Source organism: Ambystoma mexicanum, chromosome 6p (assembly GCF_040938575.1).
Source record: "Ambystoma mexicanum isolate Mex_15411 chromosome 6p, UKY_AmexF1_1, whole genome shotgun sequence".
Lineage (NCBI taxonomy): Eukaryota > Metazoa > Chordata > Amphibia > Caudata > Ambystomatidae > Ambystoma > Ambystoma mexicanum.
Window position 1 is genome coordinate 1,362,576,642 of NC_090935.1, and position 18,005 is coordinate 1,362,594,646.

Below are 18,005 nucleotides of genomic sequence, written 5' to 3' on the forward strand. Positions count from 1 at the left end.
CGAGGACCGTATAATTGTTTGGGGCCGCTAGTAGGAGGGATGGTCCAGCTATTGCATGTAACCAGGTCTCGGTTATTGCGAGGAGTCCAGATTTCTTTTCTAGGATTAGATCAGCGGTGTCCACTGCATGAGCGACTAGGGACCTGGCATTTATCATTGCTCCTCGGATAGCATTGTGGTTGTTGGTGTGGGCAGAGAGTAAGGGTGTGGCCGCGGCCAGTCTGGTCTTCTTCGAGTGTTTAGGTTTTGATATGGGTGTACGTTGAGGAGGATTATTAGTGGGCAATGGGACAGAAGGTATCTTGTAGGATTTACCAAGTCTGTTGCCAAGCCTTGCATTTCGGCTAGTTGATGGGCATGGATGATTGGGCATCAGTACGGTAGGGGGTCCTGGTAGGAGGAATAGAGGTCTTGGTGGGTTGAGGTGTGTCAAGTGGCGGGCCCTGAATTACCAATGGGTAATTGTTTGTAGCAGTTACTGTGGGCAGTGTGTAGGTTCTAAACAGAGGTGTGGTATGCAATGGTTTCAAAGGTGGCAGGAAAGAAGTCGGCTTGATCAGCGTAGGCAGGTTCAAGGGTGGCAGAAAGTAAGTAGGTGTGATGTGGTGATCAAGGTTAGGGTGCTTGGCCATGGTTTTATGTCTCCTGTGCGTGAAGGAGTGTAAATTATTACTATTATGTAGGGATGAAGGTAGGAGGATGCTACCGCTATTGAAGGAGATCAGGGTGAGGAGGCTCACCAAGGCTAGGTTTCTGATTGGGGCATACATAGTCATGGATAGTCACGGAGTGATTGGATACTGTGGTACTGCGGTATCCGTCTACGAGGCAAAGTCTGGCAAGGCGACTCAATAAGGGTTGCTAAAATATGTTGCAGCTAGGTAATATCAATGAGGAGTCCTAGTGATGCAGTTTAGCAGTAGGCATGAGTCAGGGTCATTAGAGCACTTGTTTGTGTGCTCAACGAGGGCCAGTATAAACAAGAGCAGGGGCAGCATACAACAGTACACATTTTGGTAGCATTTAAAAGAATATACATTTTGGTAGTAGACAGATAGTGGTCATGGGGGTGACATTGGCGCTTAAAGTTAACCAGGAAGAGTAAACAGTGCGAAGTCAGTGTCATAGGAAAATTATAGCATGAGCATCAGCGGCATTCAAAAATATACGTTTTGGTAGCATTTTAAAAATATACGTTTTGGTGGCATTTAAAAATATACATTTTGACATTAGACAGAAAGCAGCCATGGAGGTAAAAGTGGCACTTGTTGTTAATCATTAATATTAGGCAGTACAGAGACAGTGACAAGGGCTGAATGATGGCCTGGTAGGAGCTGGTTTTGAAAGGCAGGAATATGCATAGGAATTACGGCAATAGAGCATTCGGCATGAGTCCGGGTCGTTTGCACAATCAGCGAGGATCAATGTTAACAAGGTCAGTGGTGGCCTTTATGAGGTAGGCATTCTGGCAATAGACAGTTGGCCGCAGTGGGGGTGTCAATGGCACTTATAGTTGACAAATAGCCGTAGGTAGTATCGAATGAGTGTCAAGGGCTGGATGCGGGCCTGGTAGAACCAGATAATATAAGGCAGATTTATACGATTGCAATTACGGCAGGTTGGGCAAAGTTAGAGCAGGGTCAGGCGACGCTGTAAAAGGGCGTGAGCGGCACACAAATGCATGTAACCAGAGAAGGTGGCCCATATGATGGGGGAATATAGACACGATATGTCGCAAGCTAGCCCATTACAGATGGATCGTAGCAAGGAACCTTATAAGTATTGTAGATAACACTGGAAACACGGTGGTGGTTACAATAGCCTCATCACCCCGAGGCGAACAGGGGTAAACAGGGCCATTTGCTGGCCTTCTGCTGTTGCCGGCATTTCCGCCTGCCAGCGGGACTGGACGTGAGGTAAAAGCCTTAGTAACTAAGCAACAAAGCGAAGCCAGCCTCGTTGTGGCACGGCGTCTTCTTTGAAGCAGGCAGATTTTGTTGTAATGGTGAGCAAGGGCACAGCTCCACGCACAAGGAGCTGACTGTACCTAGCAGGGGCAAACAAGGTAATAAAATCAATCGGGGGGCCCAGATTCAGTAAAGTCTCACCGAATTCGGTGCTGTGCTGGAGGGCTGCAAGTACACCAGTCCTGCGGCGGATGCCACGCAGCTTCAAGGATGGTGGTGGTGGCGCCAGAGGTGGGATGGTGGGTGCTCCTGCCTTCTCCAACTCGAGGTTGCGGGTTCTGTTTAGTATGGTCTCAACGTGCTGGTGGTGGAAACACTCTCGAGGACCGCTGTCTAGAGTATGGGAACATTCTTAGAAAAGGCTTAGAATGCGTGTCTGAATTTGGCCAAGATAAGGAATTATGTGGGCTGGCCCGGCTCCTGTAAGCAACCCTTGAGATCAGGTATGCGGACGGGTGCTGAGGGAGCTCAGGAAAGAGACTCTTTATGTGTCCAGCAGTACTGAATTTTCTACGTAGGTCGTCGCTGTATTCTGATGGCTGAGGTATTGAGACTTAGTCTGGTGTAAGGAGGTGAACGTGTTATGTGCCCAGCTAGACCGAATTTGTCATGGATCATCATTGCATTCTGATGCATTCATGTGGGAAGTCATGCTTGTGGCAGATGTCCGCCAAAGTGATGCATTTATATGTACCATGATGCTCGGGTGGAGCTTTGTTATTTACACCACTGTTTGATCGGGTTGACCGTGTGTGAGAGTCCTCCAGGAGGGCTAGCCAGGTTGACATAATAGGTCTTTTAAGCGGCATGGAAAAGGTGTCATAATGCATCATCTAACTGTGTGAGGAATTCCAACATCCGCACGGTGGATGGGTTCGTGCTCGCCCTGGCCATATAATTTTTTTTTAAATGAATTAAATGATGGTATGATATGATATGATAGTTTATTTATATAGCGCCTATACACAATGTGTTTCAAAGCGCTTCAAGGCAAGGGAGAGAACAAGGGAAAAAACAATGACATTCTTACAGGCCATGAACAGTAAGGATGTGAGATTAACTATCGTACTCGGCCTGACGACATTTCAGATAGTGCAAGAGCTAAAACATAGATAAGGAAGGGAGGGGGAGAGTGGGAAGGAAATGGAAACAGACAGGCGACTACCGTACTAGGCCTGACGACATTTCTGGTAGAGCCGGAAAAAAAAACAAGAGGTGAGGGAGAGGGGTGCAGAAAGGTAGGGGATGAACAAAACAAGTGACTATCATATTAGGCCTGACGACATTTCAGATAGTGCTGGAGGGGGTTGGGGAGGAAAAAAAAAAAATGGGAGGGAAGAGGAGACAGACGAGGTTGCTAACATACTAAGTCCAGGGACAATTCTGATAGAGTAAGTGCATAGAAGAAAGTAAGGGGAGGAGATAGGAAAAGGCAGAAGGGAAAGGAGGAGAGAACAGAGAGTTAGCAGTCAAAAGAGTGGAGAAGCAAGAGGGGAGAGTGAATACAATTGCAGAAGTCAGTAGTAACACATAATGTTGCAAGCCAGGATACAAGATGAAGATGGGAACAGCATGATTCAGGGCCACCATGAGTACAAGATGCAAAAGAAGTTCAGCATGAGAGTTGAGAAGGGTGACGCACCATGAATGAATGAAGTCCATAAAAGTCAAATCCAGCATTGTCCACAAGACGGTGATGGTGAAACCAGAATGTATCAGGACAGACTCCTGCAGAAGTAGGCTTGAGTGGGGTGAGGGGGGAGCAGGGTAGAAGAATCGAGCAAAACACCTGTGTGCGAGAATGGGGGGGCACAAGGGAACATCATGGGGGGATCAGAGGGAGTAACACATGTTGGTGCATGCCTACCTGCTGTCTGAGCAGGGGGTCGGGCCCTGGGTCCTCCTGGTCTGAACAGGTCCAAACAGGAATTCCCCTTTTCATCGTCTACCCTTTGCTTAGGACGCCCGGGCGAGAGACGCCCTTGATCTAATAGTTAGGAGCAGGAAGGAAGAGGCAGGGCTAAGAAGGGGGTGGTGCTTGCTAAGTGGTGAAAAAGAGAGTAAAAGAGGAAGGCACCAGGTGGGCGGGGCTTGCGAAGTGGTGGAAGAGAGCAGCGGACAGGAAGGCACCAGGTGGGCTGGGGCTTAGGTCAGGTGACCTAAATCCACTTGCACCTGCTTCCCACCTGCAAAGGAAAAGAGGCTGGAGGGCTCCTTAAGTAAGGAAAAAGAGCGGCAAACAGGAAGGCACCAGGTGGGCAGGACTTGCTAAGTGGTGAAAAAGAGCGGCAGGCAGGAAGGTACCAGGTGGGCGGGGCTTAGGCCAGGTGACCTAGATCCACTTGCACCTGCTCCCCATCTGCGTAGATCAACATCCAGAAACTGTGTGGGCCTAATTTGCACACATTTTCCTATGCTCTGTGCACGACATATGCATAGACCTGTGTAGTCTGGGTGGACAAAGCTTACAAGCAAAGTCCACACCCTGTCATATTTAGTTGGGATCTGACAGGTGGAGTACACAATGCATCTCCACAAGGAGGAGAGGCAAAACTTCCCCCTGCCATGGCCAGCCTAATTAACTAACAAAGGCTCCATGGATCTGCTGTGTCCTTTTATTGAGCCGTGTAGCTGGTGGCATCATTCGCAAACTAATCCGAGTTGAATTCAAACAGTACAACATGGAGCCTGGCCTCAGAGGCTAACAAAGGAGACAGGAAACCCCACCACCCTTTCATATGCACTGTGTGAACCTGATGTATACAAAAGAGAAAACAAATCAAATGTCCTATTAATAATGCCTGTACCCCACTTTTACATATATTCAATACACAAAGTTATTACAAAACATATATCATTTTTTATTATACAATTCATCAACATTCTAAAAGACAAGATACAGTTGTAAAACATGGAGGTAATCCATGCAGCATCCACTAGACATTGGAAACTCTACAGACACATTAAATACACATTGACATCACAACATTAATGATTACATAAGAACACATAAGAGCATATATCAATATTTGGCCCAATTGTGTTTTATTAAGAACAGCCCGACATGTTTCAGTCCCTAGGCTTGATTAATCAAACCTTCTACAGGGGCTCACAAACCCACACATTTTTTGTTGCATATGCACACAGTGGTCTCTACAGCGTAGCAACCCCACTCGAAACACTGCTTCCACTGTTTGGTATTGCCTTTAGTGCATATATGCACACTTGCTCCTCATCAGTAGGGCAACTATGAATTTTCAAAAACAGGGTCTCGTAAGATGGAACACACCAGCAAACACTGGTCGGTGAAAGAACACGGGGCTCGTCTGGCTTCTATTGGGGAAGTGCGTCTATGTTGAGAAACAGGAAGGTTGTAGAAAGGCTAATTGTGGACATAGATTTCTTTAGAATTCCCTGGCATTTCTTAGAAAACAGTATTTACTCAACTGATATATGCTACGGCGAACATCTAACTTTAGAAAAAGTCCACAAGAATCTCAGACTTTGGAAAACCTCCCTACGAAGAATTTCACCTACTTTTAGGAACAAGTGAGTATTATAAATGGGCTTAGCTAGGAGTTTTTTCTATGTTGTTGATGCTTTAGGGTGAAATAAGACACTTTGAGCAACATTTCAGCTTTCACAAAAAAATGAGTGATAGTTCTTATTTAAGTATGAAGTATAAAGTATTGCACGCCTTATTAAAGGATACACATTTTCCTTTGGCTCAGGGCAATCTTTTTTGGCTTAGGCCTCCCTTTAAAGACAATGGCACGGGTCATCTGAAAGGAGATATATGGAACATCCACTGCACAGCTAAGACAACTACAGTTTTCCCAGTTTCACAGTACGTCAACAGAACCAGGAAAACATGGATTAGCTGCCGTAGGAAATTGGGAACGGTGCAACCCAAACATTTGTTTGTCAAAATGGGCCTCTAACGCTCTCTGATTATTGTCCTCAATGTGGCAACATTGGCAGATTGTTTTTCAATGTCTGTAAAGTACATTGCACCCCAATATTTCCATACTATAATGTTCATGCATTCTGATGTAACAGTTTGAATATATTGTAATTTCTAAAACAGAAAGCTGGAATTTTAGGATGGTTTGTTTACCGTTTTCATCTGTGATGTTCTGCTTCCTGTAATTTACAAGAAAAGGTTGATTGGGTAAGTCACACAATGAAGCAGCCATTGCTAATCGACAGTCATATAATACAGGGTATTGCTGACGTGAGAAGATGATGTATCAAATGTTAGACCTTGTATTGTTGATCACCTTAGAATATGATCAAAAATGTATCACAGTTTCGTTACAATCTTAAATTCATGAATGCTTTAAAAATAAACATTGGAGAAACCTTAAAATCACAAATCTGATTATTTTTATTGATATTATAGTACACATTGGAAAGTCAGTTGAACTGAAATATATATTCAAACTCAAGTCATTGCACAAAGAAAGTCCAATTTGTATTATTCCTCTTCCATCACAAACACGTGAAAGGGGGGGAAATTGACATTTTATGTCTGCAAGCTGGAAATATTGGATTCAAGTACAATTCTAAATTTGGTTAGTCTAAAGCCAACTTTCACTTCAATAACAGCAGCTTTGGTAAGACATAAAGGTTATGTGATGAAAAGCAATAGCACACAGGCCTCTTAGCAAAAAGACACATTTTGTCAGAAATGAGGGAGTGAGAAAGAAAGCGATAGTACAGACCTCAAAATCTCAGAAGAATTTAAAAATGCAATCAAGTTAGTGAAATATAGTGGAGCACTATGGACCATATAATTGAAATTGAATTGGGAAAGTAATGCAGTTGGGTGCCTGCATTTGCATTCCCATTCCAATTCCTGATTACCGGAACGAGTGCAGAATTTTCCTGGTGTTTTAGTAGGATCTGCCTCTTGGCTAATATTAGAACCTACACATTAAGAAGGCAATGGTCTCTGAAGTGCATGTGGGCATCCCTCATGCAAAGGAATTCAAAACAGGGATTCTCCTTTCTGACTGAACCTGCATGCTGCCGTTACAAAAGCATGAGGACATATTACTATACCAGAAGGAGCCACACCAAATATCCACCAATATAGGAGTTTGGGAATTTATCACTCATCTGCAGTCTTGAGCAAATGACCAAAAGGTTCTTCGGGCTCTACAGGTCCAATCCCATGAAGAAAGCAGTTATGAGCTTCTACCCTTTCACCACATCCTCTGACATGAAGGCCGTACCCATGTCCAAAGTTTGACATTTTACGTCTGCAAGCTGGAAATATTGGATTCAAGTACAATTCTAAATTTGGTTAGTCTAAAGCCAACTTTCACTTCAATAACAGCAGCATTGGTAAGACATAAAGGTTATGTGATGAAAAGCAATAGCACACAGGCCTCTTAGCAAAAAGACACATTTTATCAGAAATGAGGGAGTGAGAAAGAAAGCGATAGTACAGACCTCAAAATCTCAGAAGAATTTAAAAATGCAATCAAGTTAGTGAAATATAGTGAAGCACTATGGACCATATCATTGAAATTGAATTGGGAAAGTAATGAAGTTGGGTGCCTGCATTAGCATTCCCATTCCAATTCCTGATTACCGGGACAAGTGCAGATTATTCCTGGTCTTTTAGTAGTATGCGGCTTTATTAGATAAAGCCGCATACATCCAAATTCAAAAACACCTGGAACTGCACAAACTTTTAGGCAATAGACAATCTGGTTTCGGTCCACTACACGGAACAGAGACAGCCTTAATTGACCTAAAGTCCCAAATAGACGAGCAGAGAGACAAAGGAAGGACAGTACTCCTGCTCCTGCTTGATCTTTCTGCGGCATTTGATTTGGTCAATCACAAGGTCTTATGCCGGCACCTTGACTCTGCAGCCCACTTCTCCACGGGTGCCATCAAATGGATTGAGTCCTTGCTGAGTGAGCGAACCATGAGAGTCTTCTCCCCTTCAGCAACTGCCGACCCAATACGCATCCTATGCGGTGTTCCCCAAGGGTCTTTCATCTCGCCTACCCTCTACAATATCTTCACTAAGCCACTGTTCGACGATCTGGACCAGCTGGGTATCACCTACACTAACTGTGCAGATGATACTCAGATTCCCCTCCCACTTTCTGGGGATTACAGTACGGACATGGGTTTAGTGAACAAAGTTTACCTTATCATCCAAGCATGGATGGCCACTCATGGCCTTTGTTTGAATGATGATAAGACTGAACTTATAATTCTGGGTTCGCAGGCTAACATTAAAAAACTAGGCCAAGAATTCTCCTCATTTAATATTGGCGGGAACACCATCAAAGTCTCCAAGGAAGTAAAAACCCTTGGATTCGACCTGGACTCTACACTGTCCTTTGATAAACAGGTCAAATCCCTCACCTCTGCCACGGCTTACACCTGCAAGCTACTTAGAGCTGGTAAGCCGTTCCTCTCTGACAATAGTTGCCTGGTCCTGGCTAGAGCTCTAATACTCTCTAGAATTGACTATTGTAATGCCCTATACAGTGGTGCCAATAAATCTACCATCCAAAAGCTCCAAACACTACAGAATAATGCGCTAAGAGCAGCCCTAGGCATAAACAAGAAAACTCACATCTCTTCCCTGAGACGCCAACATAAATGGTTATCCACATCCAACAAAATACAACTAAAAATGCTTTCCTTGACCTACAAAGCCCTTAATAACGCAGCCCCCAGTTACCTTATAGATACACTCCAGAGAAGAACCTCTCGGAGACCTACCAGAACTGGGAATGCTAACTATCTGACTACACCCAAATATAAGCTCACCACTATTGGGGGCAATAGCTTTACTGTAAAGGCAGCTAAATTCTAGAACTCACTGCCTCAGGAGCTGAGAGCGGACCAACCTTACCTACATTTCAGGAAAAACGTAATAAAACACATCATTGCTACTGACCCTTAGTCTCCCATTACCCACTGGGGACCTGTCCACTTCCAAAGAGACTTGGTCATCCTGTATTAATAGTGTACTACTGCGCTAACTCTGAAGACCTTGTGATCTACTTGGAAGCCTAAGTGCTTTACGCAGGGCCCCACTTTTGCACGCATATCTTTTTGTACAGTGCCTATTGTTTATTTATGTAACAACATTGGCTACTCTTTGTCTTCGCCCTATTTTGTACATTGTATATATCCTGTAATCCTGCAAAACTGTATATTTTGTAACCTTGTAAATACTGTATCCTGTGTATATTCGTAACTTTTGTAAGCTTTGCATTTCCATATTGTTGCGCCCTTTTACTCACGAGTCTGGTGGCCCTAACAAATGAACAAACAAACAAAGTAAATCTTGGTGTGCCTTCAGGAATTGGTATCAATAAATGGCCCTGCACTGACGAGATTTCCAAATACGCAGCTACTCCTGCATGGTGGGACCTCAAGGGTACTTGCACACCATTATAGAGTTATGGCCAAGCAGGATACATTTATAGTTTCTTTCCTTTGATGGTTTCTTGTCTGAAGAGCAAGTGACCCGGTGACAATGGCCTTTTGAAAGGCTCTGATAAATTAACTATCATGTATTTGTACCATGAAGATTGAAAGGTCAAATCAATTGAAATCCGAAACGAAATTCTTATTATCAGCCAGAAATAGTTAAATGATAACGAATTTGGTGGAGCTTTTTGCTTTCACTATGAAACCTCAACCAAATTTACAAAGTGCTGCTGCTTCTTCGAATGACTGACTGATCGTTACAACGGTATTGCCGTTGCACTTAGTTTAATTACGACGTTTTGTTGGTGGTGCTTGTAACAGAAATATACAAACATGGTGCCCTCATTTGTGTGCCTCCTCAGTCACTGCAACTTTGCGGCCGCACAAAATACTGACTCCCATTTCTGCACCCAAGCAGAGCGATGGTTGTGGGGGTGTCCCCCGCTCTCCCTGGGGGCAGTAATGGGGTCGAGAGCTGCAGTGGTGTCCCCCGTTTACCATTTCGGTAAGCGGTGACAATTAAGTAAAAAAAAAAAGAAAAGCACTCTGAGGCGTCAGCTCTGACCCACGCAAGTGGGAGGAACCGACGCCGCAGAATAGCAGGGATCCTGCGGTGCACACAGAAGTGTGCCGGTGTAAAGGTAAGTGGGGTGGGGGGTCAGGAAGGGGTATGCGGGGTGGTGGAAGTGGGTAAAGTGATCTATTTGATTACTGCGCCGCACCGTAATTGGCATCCACATTGTTGTCGGCACAGTTACAGGGAGCGCAGTGATCACATACATTCTTTGTAACAAGAAATAAAAAAACCTGAAATCTTAATGAAGAGATTTTCTAACAGGTTATCAGAAAACATAGAATGGCGTGCAGCGGTGGGGTGTACACAAAATGGCCACGTTGGTTCACCCAGATAGACCATGGAGCATTCCTCACGCGATGTTCATCGTGTCATATCACGTCATTAAGGGACGAATAACAATCATTGCCACGTGATATAACATGAGACTGCTGGAAAGAAGATGTCGACTAGCGCGGCACTCTGTCAATTCACATCTAGTGATACCTCGGGTAAAGAACACAGAAATATAATTATGTTTCTTAACAGGTTAGATCTTGGCAAACGTTCACACATTTCTAAAGCATTTGTTCTAAGACACATCGTTATCTTATCTAAAGTATTGTAGATATTTCTCCAACGCATGACTCATGCTTACCACGTGCTTTTACTTCAGACATTGTGATAAACAGAGAAAAATGCGCAGACACTGTGCTTGGGAGCCACAGCCATACGCCCGCATTTGGTACAATTTGCTAAGCTAAAATTGTGTCTTTCGAATTCAAGATCATTTCATCATTTCGAGCTCTGCAAAGCAACCAAATTCTTTTTGACTGCCTAGAACAAGAAGACGATGTTGATTTGAGTTAGTGTTACGTGTAAAAAATAAGAAATGTAAGACTACAGCACCTGTGAACCGTGTTTGGGCATAGCTGTCTCTGGAGGATAGCTCAGGGACAAGGTGCTCCCCTTGGACGCAAAACGGCACGAAGCAACACAGGTTCGATCCCCGTGTCTGCGCTTAGAAACCTCTGGGTGTTAAGCGCCCTATTATATCATGTGTTTTATTTTTTGTTTCATTTGGGAATCGACATCACCCAGACATCTGAACACTGTGTTGGATCTAATGTATCTCTGGCACACATCGCACACTGCCTTTCATGACACTGCCTATCATTGCACCACTGGGTGGCTTCATTCCATTTAAAGTGGGTGGGAGTGCGAGGGGGGGGGTGGAGAATATAATGTAGGCCTTCTATTGAGCGGAGAGGTGTACAGGCACCCACCACTCTAACTGTAGCAGTAGTGGCTGCACGTTGGAAACCTACCTGGGGCATCAGCCATATTTTTTGAATAACGGTGTGAACCCAGTGTGCATCTCATCACTCAGTTACCCCTGACAATGTGCGTTGGTACATACCGTTATTGTGTTCATTGTTTGATGTTTATACGAGATGCAGACTCTCCTAGATGCAGTTCTGGTTCTACCATTGGTCTACCACACGCATTTGTGCACATACTGTATTCATCCTCGGTATGGGGGTGTAGGGTTTGAACTTGCTACAGTGCCTGCAGGTCATGTGATTATTCAATCTTCAACTCCCACCAGCCTTTCCCATTGAATTTCCTGTGTTGAGGTGATGGGAGTTGTAGTCCAAACATTTGGTGAGTGTTGAGAAAAAACAAACATTTGAAGGCAGTGCTTTGCAGGAGTTGTGGATTGTTACATTGTCGTGCAATGGACCTACTACACCGTAGAACAGATTTGTCTCATGTGCCTGGTGTGTTCTTTTAGGGGGCATCATTTTATGGTAGATCCTCATGGTCCCCTGAAGTAAAAACATTCAGCATTGCTATTCAGTGTTATTACCTAAGTAGAGTGTGTCTGGAGTGGTACCACATCAGCCCTCCCCCTGCTCTTGTGGCAAAGCTGCACATTAACACACGTCTTCAATTCAGATGTCCCTGCACTGGCTTCAGAAATGGCTCTTTAAAAGGGTGGTTGCTGTAGTTACTGGATGTTTGTGGAGATTTAACAAGGGGGGTCCTGGGAGTCTCTCTGCCAGACATTAGTCCTGGTTACGAGAGACTTACCCAGAGTCTTTAGCTCACTATCTTTTCACAGAGAAGAAATATCCCAAACATATCAGTCTTTGTCCTGCCCTGGAGCAGTCCAGCACCGAAATGCGAGGCAATTCTCCTCTGAACAAGAGTACCAACAGAAACCCCAGACACGTGTTTCGGTCTGGTTGGACCTCATCAGTAGGGTGGATCTGTGCCTCTCTAAGAATAGTGAGCAAGGGGTCCACGTCTGGATTCCCCTAGTAACTTAGGGTGAGACCCAAAGTTACTAAAATATGCAGATTTAACAAGGTGGGTCCTGGGAGTCTCTCTGCCAGACATTAGTCCTGGTTACGAGAGACTTACCCAGAGTCTTTAGCTCACTATCTTTTCACAGAGAAGAAATATCCCAAACATATCAGTCTTTGTCCTGCCCTGGGGCAGTCCAGCACCGAAATGCGAGGCAATTCTCCTCTGAACAAGAGTACCAACAGAAACCCCAGACACGTGTTTCGGTCTGGTTGGACCTCATCAGTAGGGTGGATCTGTGCCTCTCTAAGAATAGTGAGCAAGGGGTCCACGTCTGGATTCCCCTAGTAACTTAGGGTGAGACCCAAAGTTACTAAAATATGCAGATTTAACAAGGGGGGTCCTGGGAGTCTCTCTGCCAGACATTAGTCCTGGTTACGAGAGACTTACCCAGAGTCTTTAGCTCACTATCTTTTCACAGAGAAGAAATATCCCAAACATATCAGTCTTTGTCCTGCCCTGGGGCAGTCCAGCACCGAAATGCGAGGCAATTCTCCTCTGAACAAGAGTACCAACAGAAACCCCAGACACGTGTTTCGGTCTGGTTGGACCTCATCAGTAGGGTGGATCTGTGCCTCTCTAAGAATAGTGAGCAAGGGGTCCACGTCTGGATTCCCCTAGTAACTTAGGGTGAGACCCAAAGTTACTAAAATATGCAGATTTAACAAGGGGGGTCCTGGGAGTCTCTCTGCCAGACATTAGTCCTGGTTACGAGAGACTTACCCAGAGTCTTTAGCTCACTATCTTTTCACAGAGAAGAAATATCCCAAACATATCAGTCTTTGTCCTGCCCTGGGGCAGTCCAGCACCGAAATGCGAGGCAATTCTCCTCTGAACAAGAGTACCAACAGAAACCCCAGACACGTGTTTCGGTCTGGTTGGACCTCATCAGTAGGGTGGATCTGTGCCTCTCTAAGAATAGTGAGCAAGGGGTCCACGTCTGGATTCCCCTAGTAACTTAGGGTGAGACCCAAAGTTACTAAAATATGCAGATTTAACAAGGGGGGTCCTGGGAGTCTCTCTGCCAGACATTAGTCCTGGTTACGAGAGACTTACCCAGAGTCTTTAGCTCACTATCTTTTCACAGAGAAGAAATATCCCAAACATATCAGTCTTTGTCCTGCCCTGGGGCAGTCCAGCACCGAAATGCGAGGCAATTCTCCTCTGAACAAGAGTACCAACAGAAACCCCAGACACGTGTTTCGGTCTGGTTGGACCTCATCAGTAGGGTGGATCTGTGCCTCTCTAAGAATAGTGAGCAAGGGGTCCACGTCTGGATTCCCCTAGTAACTTAGGGTGAGACCCAAAGTTACTAAAATATGCAGATTTAACAAGGGGGGTCCTGGGAGTCTCTCTGCCAGACATTAGTCCTGGTTACGAGAGACTTACCCAGAGTCTTTAGCTCACTATCTTTTCACAGAGAAGAAATATCCCAAACATATCAGTCTTTGTCCTGCCCTGGGGCAGTCCAGCACCGAAATGCGAGGCAATTTTCCTCTGAACAAGAGTACCAACAGAAACCCCAGACACGTGTTTCGGTCTGGTTGGACCTCATCAGTAGGGTGGATCTGTGCCTCTCTAAGAATAGTGAGCAAGGGGTCCACGTCTGGATTCCCCTAGTAACTTAGGGTGAGACCCAAAGTTACTAAAATATGCAGATTTAACAAGGGGGGTCCTGGGAGTCTCTCTGCCAGACATTAGTCCTGGTTACGAGAGACTTACCCAGAGTCTTTAGCTCACTATCTTTTCACAGAGAAGAAATATCCCAAACATATCAGTCTTTGTCCTGCCCTGGGGCAGTCCAGCACCGAAATGCGAGGCAATTCTCCTCTGAACAAGAGTACCAACAGAAACCCCAGACACGTGTTTCGGTCTGGTTGGACCTCATCAGTAGGGTGGATCTGTGCCTCTCTAAGAATAGTGAGCAAGGGGTCCACGTCTGGATTCCCCTAGTAACTTAGGGTGAGACCCAAAGTTACTAAAATATGCAGATTTAACAAGGGGGGTCCTGGGAGTCTCTCTGCCAGACATTAGTCCTGGTTACGAGAGACTTACCCAGAGTCTTTAGCTCACTATCTTTTCACAGAGAAGAAATATCCCAAACATATCAGTCTTTGTCCTGCCCTGGGGCAGTCCAGCACCGAGATGCGAGGCAATTCTCCTCTGAACAAGAGTACCAACAGAAACCCCAGACACGTGTTTCGGTCTGGTTGGACCTCATCAGTAGGGTGGATCTGTGCCTCTCTAAGAATAGTGAGCAAGGGGTCCACGTCTGGATTCCCCTAGTAACTTAGGGTGAGACCCAAAGTTACTAAAATATGCAGATTTAACAAGGGGGGTCCTGGGAGTCTCTCTGCCAGACATTAGTCCTGGTTACGAGAGACTTACCCAGAGTCTTTAGCTCACTATCTTTTCACAGAGAAGAAATATCCCAAACATATCAGTCTTTGTCCTGCCCTGGGGCAGTCCAGCACCGAAATGCGAGGCAATTCTCCTCTGAACAAGAGTACCAACAGAAACCCCAGACACGTGTTTCGGTCTGGTTGGACCTCATCAGTAGGGTGGATCTGTGCCTCTCTAAGAATAGTGAGCAAGGGGTCCACGTCTGGATTCCCCTAGTAACTTAGGGTGAGACCCAAAGTTACTAAAATATGCAGATTTAACAAGGGGGGTCCTGGGAGTCTCTCTGCCAGACATTAGTCCTGGTTACGAGAGACTTACCCAGAGTCTTTAGCTCACTATCTTTTCACAGAGAAGAAATATCCCAAACATATCAGTCTTTGTCCTGCCCTGGGGCAGTCCAGCACCGAAATGCGAGGCAATTCTCCTCTGAACAAGAGTACCAACAGAAACCCCAGACACGTGTTTCGGTCTGGTTGGACCTCATCAGTAGGGTGGATCTGTGCCTCTCTAAGAATAGTGAGCAAGGGGTCCACGTCTGGATTCCCCTAGTAACTTAGGGTGAGACCCAAAGTTACTAAAATATGCAGATTTAACAAGGGGGGTCCTGGGAGTCTCTCTGCCAGACATTAGTCCTGGTTACGAGAGACTTACCCAGAGTCTTTAGCTCACTATCTTTTCACAGAGAAGAAATATCCCAAACATATCAGTCTTTGTCCTGCCCTGGGGCAGTCCAGCACCGAAATGCGAGGCAATTCTCCTCTGAACAAGAGTACCAACAGAAACCCCAGACACGTGTTTCGGTCTGGTTGGACCTCATCAGTAGGGTGGATCTGTGCCTCTCTAAGAATAGTGAGCAAGGGGTCCACGTCTGGATTCCCCTAGTAACTTAGGGTGAGACCCAAAGTTACTAAAATATGCAGATTTAACAAGGGGGGTCCTGGGAGTCTCTCTGCCAGACATTAGTCCTGGTTACGAGAGACTTACCCAGAGTCTTTAGCTCACTATCTTTTCACAGAGAAGAAATATCCCAAACATATCAGTCTTTGTCCTGCCCTGGGGCAGTCCAGCACCGAAATGCGAGGCAATTCTCCTCTGAACAAGAGTACCAACAGAAACCCCAGACACGTGTTTCGGTCTGGTTGGACCTCATCAGTAGGGTGGATCTGTGCCTCTCTAAGAATAGTGAGCAAGGGGTCCACGTCTGGATTCCCCTAGTAACTTAGGGTGAGACCCAAAGTTACTAAAATATGCAGATTTAACAAGGGGGGTCCTGGGAGTCTCTCTGCCAGACATTAGTCCTGGTTACGAGAGACTTACCCAGAGTCTTTAGCTCACTATCTTTTCACAGAGAAGAAATATCCCAAACATATCAGTCTTTGTCCTGCCCTGGGGCAGTCCAGCACCGAAATGCGAGGCAATTCTCCTCTGAACAAGAGTACCAACAGAAACCCCAGACACGTGTTTCGGTCTGGTTGGACCTCATCAGTAGGGTGGATCTGTGCCTCTCTAAGAATAGTGAGCAAGGGGTCCACGTCTGGATTCCCCTAGTAACTTAGGGTGAGACCCAAAGTTACTAAAATATGCAGATTTAACAAGGGGGGTCCTGGGAGTCTCTCTGCCAGACATTAGTCCTGGTTACGAGAGACTTACCCAGAGTCTTTAGCTCACTATCTTTTCACAGAGAAGAAATATCCCAAACATATCAGTCTTTGTCCTGCCCTGGGGCAGTCCAGCACCGAAATGCGAGGCAATTCTCCTCTGAACAAGAGTACCAACAGAAACCCCAGACACGTGTTTCGGTCTGGTTGGACCTCATCAGTAGGGTGGATCTGTGCCTCTCTAAGAATAGTGAGCAAGGGGTCCACGTCTGGATTCCCCTAGTAACTTAGGGTGAGACCCAAAGTTACTAAAATATGCAGATTTAACAAGGGGGGTCCTGGGAGTCTCTCTGCCAGACATTAGTCCTGGTTACGAGAGACTTACCCAGAGTCTTTAGCTCACTATCTTTTCACAGAGAAGAAATATCCCAAACATATCAGTCTTTGTCCTGCCCTGGGGCAGTCCAGCACCGAAATGCGAGGCAATTCTCCTCTGAACAAGAGTACCAACAGAAACCCCAGACACGTGTTTCGGTCTGGTTGGACCTCATCAGTAGGGTGGATCTGTGCCTCTCTAAGAATAGTGAGCAAGGGGTCCACGTCTGGATTCCCCTAGTAACTTAGGGTGAGACCCAAAGTTACTAAAATATGCAGATTTAACAAGGGGGGTCCTGGGAGTCTCTCTGCCAGACATTAGTCCTGGTTACGAGAGACTTACCCAGAGTCTTTAGCTCACTATCTTTTCACAGAGAAGAAATATCCCAAACATATCAGTCTTTGTCCTGCCCTGGGGCAGTCCAGCACCGAAATGCGAGGCAATTCTCCTCTGAACAAGAGTACCAACAGAAACCCCAGACACGTGTTTCGGTCTGGGGTTTCTGTTGGTACTCTAGGGGAATCCAGACGTGGACCCCTTGCTCACTATTCTTAGAGAGGCACAGATCCACCCTACTGATGAGGTCCAACCAGACCGAAACACGTGTCTGGGGTTTCTGTTGGTACTCTTGTTCAGAGGAGAATTGCCTAGCATTTCGGTGCTGGACTGCCCCAGGGCAGGACAAAGACTGATATGTTTGGGATATTTCTTCTCTGTGAAAGATAGTGAGCTAAAGACTCTGGGTAAGTCTCTCGTAACCAGGACTAATGTCTGGCAGAGGGACTCCCAGGACCCCCCTTGTTAATTTGCATATTTACGTAACTTTGGGTCTCACCCTAAGTTACTAGGGGAATCCAGACGTGGACCCCTTGCTCACTATTCTTAGAGAGGCACAGATCCACCCTACTGATGAGGTCCAACCAGACCGAAACACGTGTCTGGGGTTTCTGTTGGTACTCTTGTTCAGAGGAGAATTGCCTAGCATTTCGGTGCTGGACTGCCCCAGGGCAGGACAAAGACTGATATGTTTGGGATATTTCTTCTCTGTGAAAGATAGTGAGCTAAAGACTCTGGGTAAGTCTCTCGTAACCAGGACTAATGTCTGGCAGAGGGACTCCCAGGACCCCCCTTGTTAATTTGCATATTTACGTAACTTTGGGTCTCACCCTAAGTTACTAGGGGAATCCAGACGTGGACCCCTTGCTCACTATTCTTAGAGAGGCACATATCCACCCTACTGATGAGGTCCAACCAGACCGAAACACGTG